The sequence below is a fragment of the Nanorana parkeri genome, unplaced genomic scaffold, assembly GCF_000935625.1.
Source record: "Nanorana parkeri isolate BGI_ZX_2015 unplaced genomic scaffold, ASM93562v1 scaffold72, whole genome shotgun sequence".
Classification (NCBI taxonomy): Eukaryota; Metazoa; Chordata; class Amphibia; order Anura; family Dicroglossidae; genus Nanorana; species Nanorana parkeri.
The window spans coordinates 2116373-2122372 of NW_017306340.1; the positions used below are offsets into that span (position 1 = coordinate 2116373).

General features: G+C 41.4%; 1 protein-coding gene across 1 annotated transcript in view; it reads left to right on the forward strand.

The window, feature by feature from the left end:
* Positions 1-6000, forward strand: part of RALGAPA2 (Ral GTPase activating protein catalytic alpha subunit 2) — a 291675-nt gene that overhangs the window by 199439 nt on the left and 86236 nt on the right. The gene's annotated exons all lie outside the window — the stretch shown is intronic.

Here is a 6000-nt window from a genome sequence, read left to right on the forward strand (position 1 = left end):
GTCATACTGACTCTCTTGCTTCAATAGTTTGAGTCACTGACTTAAAATAAGTAGGTAGATACGGACATTTGACTTTACTCTGACTTTCCATATCGCTAAGCATGTTCTTGGTTATTGACTTCTAAAGTATTAAGAATACCAACATAACAGCCAGGCATCTCATTTTTAGAAGAGGATCAGGTAGTTGCAGTAATACTCTTATGACAGGTTTACTTTAAAGCCTATCTCCAGGCAAAATCTAAAGCCACGAGGACACCCAAAGAAGGACTCTACCACTGTGCAGTCCAGAAGAAGACTAGTTACCCCCACTGTGTCATGTGAAAACAGATTCAGGTAATTATTTCGAGGTTTTGTGATAAGCTAGAGGGGTGAAATGTTTATTGAGGGTTGCCTGTAGTTCTGCTTAACTATAAGTTTCCATTATTTAGCTTTTGGATGGAGTGCAATATCCATATATTCCTATAAACATACTGCATATGGGCAAGGACACCAGTATTATGCCATCACCAGCATGCTACTGGTTTCTCAATAGGTATTTGAGGAGACTGCACTCTAGAGATGTGAACCAAGAAGATAACCGCATCCCTGACTGTCAAAGGAAACCAGAAGTGGGAGGAAATCTGCCTGACAAGGTCACAGACAGCAGTCAGAGCCTGGCAGTTGATCAACCTCTGCCTAACTTCACTGACAAGAAAAGGGGATGGGGGTGCTAGTGAGGTTCGGAATTATAGTCCTCTGTATGTCTTTTGGGTGAATGCATTCTACGTAGTAAGCAAATAAAGCACATCCTATACAATTCTCATTACATCATTTTATTTTAATATTTAACACTGACTCTTTTTCTTGAAGGTTTTGTGTTTTCCTGAAATGAGATTGGTGTTTGGTGCTTTGGCAACAAACAATGCTGTGCATTAGTATTATTATTTCTATTTCAGGCCTGCAAATGTTCCTGCTCACAAGCATGAAGATAGCTTGAAACTACGTATTTTGAATAAAAGGCAAAAAACAGCAGTATAGGTCAATGAAACTGGGCAAAAGGCTGCTAATAGCGATCACTTCATAAAGAAAAGCTAGAGCTCTGTTCTAATGGACAGATCTGTTTGTCATCTTTCCCCCATGTTTGGTCAGGAGGCACTCACGCAGTCTGGCTCTTTTAGGACCATATGCTGCTAAATATATTTTACATTCTTATACACAAAAGTAGATTGTTTCAGCAGAACCATCCGCATTTGTTTCAGCTTTAAAATGGAACCTTTTGTTTTAGGTGGAGTGAGGCAAGACTTCACCAGATCTTCACTGCTGTCTGTGACCTGAGGGTAGTATTTGCTCAGCATCTCTGCTGTGAGCTGAACATATAATGCATTGTGGTGTCACCAGCCCCCTAGTGGTCCCTACATAGGAATACTTCAATAATGCACTCCAGAGAATAGGTCCAAGAAGTGCTGATCATAGAATAGTTCTTGGCTATCACAGCCAGCAAAAAACAACCTCCAAGAGAATAAACGCTGTTTCACTCCACCAAGGGTTTGTACCATATGTAAGAACAGAGTGTGTGGAGTCATGCAAATTATTCCTTGATACCACAGTGGCCATCTGTGCTCTATACCAGTGGTTCTCAACCTGTGTAACTTCAAGACCCACATTTGTCCTTGGTCATTAAGTCGTGACCCAAGTCCACCACACCGGAACGCACAGCATTGCGGTTCCGCACGTTCTGGTGCAGGCAATTGAACAGTGGGCGGAAGGTGCATTTTGGTTGCCATTCAAATGAATGGCAACGTATCCCTGGCACCAGAATGCGTAGTAGGTGCGTTAATCGTACGTGTCTGTGCGATTAACGCACTGTGCTAGTGTGAACAGGCCCCCAAAAACACTGGCGGACACACTCCCAAAAATTGTTGTTTTTTTTTTTTTTTTTAATCCCACCATTATGAGAACTAGAGTGGATCATCAGCCTGCGGTCCAGTGTGGGCTGCTGTGCTATGACAGAACTCCATCCATATGTGCATTGCTTGCACGCTCTGTAGAGGTGGCGGGAGCCAGAATGTGACGTCACTCCGATCCAGGCACCTCTACAGGGCATGCAAGGGAGCTGTAAGCAATGCATGTATAGATGGAGCTCCCTCGTGGCCATACCCCCAGCGCTTTTTGAACGGCTGCTCTGTGCGAAAACTGACAGTGCTGTGCTGGGGGAGGCTTAGGAGCCTCTCGCCTAATGCAGTGGAAGGCACACGGCAACCCACTTTTGGGTCGCGACCCACCCGTTAAGAACAAAGGCTCTATACAAACAACTGACTATGTGAGGTTAATATGTGCACAGTATAGTCTGTGTAATTGTCTTACGAAGGAAGGGCTTGGAGGCATACAAAATAAAAGCTTGGCGGTCATGGTCTGATATTGGTTCCTGTCGCAGGGGCTTAGTTTGTGCTTTCTGACCTTCCAGTGGGCGCAATACTCTTCTTCTGACCCTGGTATCACCTAACCTGATACCAATGTTTTTCCTACGTGAAGCCTATCGGGAAGCATATTTTTTAATAGCGGGAGCACACAGCTCAGGAAAATGGGAAGCTATTCATTTGGATTCTGCAAAAACGCCACACTGTGCGAACATCATAAATAAAATAAAAAAGTTGCTGTCAGATTATTTTATTAAAGCCGTTAAAGGGACAGTGGAGTTTGTTGCCCATAGCAGCTAATCAGACTCTATATGTAACTTTTCTAGATCAGGGTGGAAAGCGGTAGCAAATATTTTAGATGGAGAACAGCTCTATTTACCACAGTTGGGCTTTAGATACTTTTAACAAGTTAAGACCCTAAACTAAAATATCACCTGATCTATTGGCTTAATACGTGTCTTCCTTACATATTTACATAGTTAGGTTGAAAAAAGACAAAGTCCATCGAGTTCAACCTATAGAGATGAGAAAAAGAAAAACCTAAAATAGAGCGCTATGCCCATAGTTACCCACTTTTGATCCAGAGCAGATACTTACCTAAGTGCTGGTGCTGACTCAAACTATTCTGGCTGCAGGTGGTGCCTATATGTATTGGTGTTAAAATCTCTGTTCGTGAAGGTCAGTATTCCAGTTACTAGGTTTTAAACTTTTTTAAAGTATCTATGTATATGTACAGTTGGGCAAAAAAGTATTTAGTCAGCCACCAATTGTGCAAGTTCTCCCACTTAAAAAGATGAGAGAGGCCTAGATGTGATTTTGTCCTGGATTTGTTTTCTCATTTTGTCTCTCATAGTTGAGGTCTACCTATGATGCCAATTACAGGTCTCTCTCATCTTTTTAAGTGGGAGAACTTGCACAATTGGTGGCTGACTAAATACTTTTTTGCCCCACTGTATTTGTATATGTGTTTATATTTGGATTCTAACACTTTCATCTGAACCTAATGCTCTTGTTTGGTCAGTATCCTTACTTAAGATTTGGGCCAGAGAGGACGCCAGGATTTTACTCTTTCAAGTGTTAGTTTAATTTTTGCTTTTTATTGGTGATCTCTGTTAAATGAATTGTGGAGGTATTAGGGTTTACTGTACTTTTAATTTTCCTGTTGCACCTTGTACTATATTGCTGCATAACCCCAATAGTGATGTGCATCAATGTTTCCTTTTTAGTGTGTAAAGTATTGTAATTAATGTAGAAGAATGAACAAATGAGTTTTTTCATTACCACGTTTTTACCTTTTGTGTTTCATTGTCTGGTTTTTAGGTTGTGAACTATGCTTACCTAAAGGCATGCATTTAGCTTTTTAAGTGGTGTTTTAATAATTCAGAAAGCATGTGTTCCTTGTCTTACAATGCTGCTCACTAAATCCAGCGTCCCTCAGCATCTGAGCTGGCTCTGGTCAGTTCTGACTGATCTGTACGCATAAGAAAAAGGGAACAGATGGTGCAAATCTAGTGTCAGACCTGACCGTTTTCTCCCTGGAGGACCTAAGTGAGCCTATCAAAGTGCTAGAGTGGAGGCAGAGGCTGCAGTCTGTCTCATGTGGAGAAGCTGCTCAATCTGTCCTGCTGAGCTCTTAAGGACAGTAGGCAGTTGTGATTGGGGCGATCGATATTCTGGTTTTTATATAGGATCCTTTTTTGTTTGCTTTATTTCCCACTCTGCGACCTAGCTGACTCTGAAGATGCTTGTTAGGCATGTTCCTGTCGTCTCTGTAAATGTATGATGCAGTTTACAGAATGAATACTTGCAGAATCCTAATTTACCAAGTGAATTTTTGCAGCTAAAGGACAGAAGCACTTGAGCTATTTTTAATATAGCCTTCATCTTTACTGTTCATACTACACAGCCTTAGCTTAATATACAGATCAGCTATTCAGCCTGACAGTATTCAGAACGGTTTGTGACCCTTCTGTCAAATGTCACTAATCTCTGTATGGGCAGTCAAAGTCTCTCTGCTGGAAGAGAAATGAGCACAGCAGCTTATGAATAACATGCTTTCCTACCAAAAATCCGTTTGGCGCTTCTGCTATTCTGTGTTATTTTCTAGAAGTGTTTATTTTAAATATTGATATTTAATTAAATCTTGAATCCTGCTAGCAAAATTACAACAAAGGATTGAATTTCGAAATGCTCCCAGTATGGTAACAGACTTTTAAAAAAAATGTTAACTTTTCTATTTCAGGGTTTGATAAAAAGTAACTTTTGATGTGTAATGTTTGCAAGCTTCATCTTTTTATTTTTCTGCAAAATAAGCAAAAGCATTGTTAATTGGCATCTAACTTTGTTCAATTTTGTTATGTTGAAGCCAGAATTTTAGAAATGTCTGTGAAATCATTAAAAAGAAAAAACTGAAATATCACATGTACTTAAATATTACCATTTTCAGGTCTCTAGAGATGTTTAATACAGTTCAAGTCAGGGCTCTGGTTGGGCCACTCTAGGACAGTCACAGAGTTGTCCCTAAGCCACTCCTGTGTTGTCTTGTGGAACCGGTTTTCATTGGGGATATCTCTGTACTTTGCTACGTTTAACTTTCCCTCGAACCCTGACCAGTCTCCCAGTCCCTGCTGCTAAAAAACACCCCCCACAGCATGATGCTGCCACCACCATGCCTCACCGACTGTTGGGATGGTATTGCGCAGGTGATGCGCGGTGCCTGGTTCCCTCCAGACATAGTGTTTAGAATTGAGGCCAAACAGTTCAATCTTGGTTTTATCAGACCAGAGATGCTTGGTCCTCAGAGTCTTAGAGTCTTCAGGTGCTCTTTTGCAAACTCCAAGCGGGCTTTCATGTGTTTCCAGCCACTTTGCCATGAAGGCCAGAGGGCTTCAATGATGGTTGTCCTTCTGGAACTTTGTCCCATCTCCACACAGGATCTCTGCAGCTCAGTCAGAGTGACCATCGGGTTCTTGGTCACCTCTCTTACTAAGGCCCTTCTCCCCCGATTGCTCAGTTTGGCTGGGTGACCGGCTCTTGGAAGAGTCCTGGTTGTGCCAAACGTCTTCCATTTGAGAATTTTGCAGGCCACGGTGCTCTTGGGAACCTTCAGTGTAGCAAAAAAAAAAATTTTTAGAGTGGCCCAGATCTGTGACTTTCAATAATCCTGTCTCTGAGCTCTGCAGGCAATTCCTTTGACCTCCATGGCTTTTGCTCTGATACAGTATGCATGGTCGGCTGTGACGCCTTTCTCTATAGAGGGGTGTGCATCTTTCCAAATCATGTCCAATCAATGTAATTTACCAAGGTGGACTCCAATCAAGATGTAGAAACATCTCAGCAATGATCAAGAGAAATGGGAGGCAACTGAGCTAAATTTTAAGTTGTTGGAAAGGGTCTGAATACTTATGCCAATGGGATATTTCAGTTTTTACTTTTTCATACATTTGCAAACATTTCTAAAATTCTTTTATCCGTTGTCATTATGGGGTACCCGAGTGTAGATTAACGATTAAAAAAATAATAATTTAAACAACTGTGGTATCAGGCTGCAACATAACCAAAGTGAAGGGAGTCTGAATACTTTGTGTGTGTGTAATATATATAT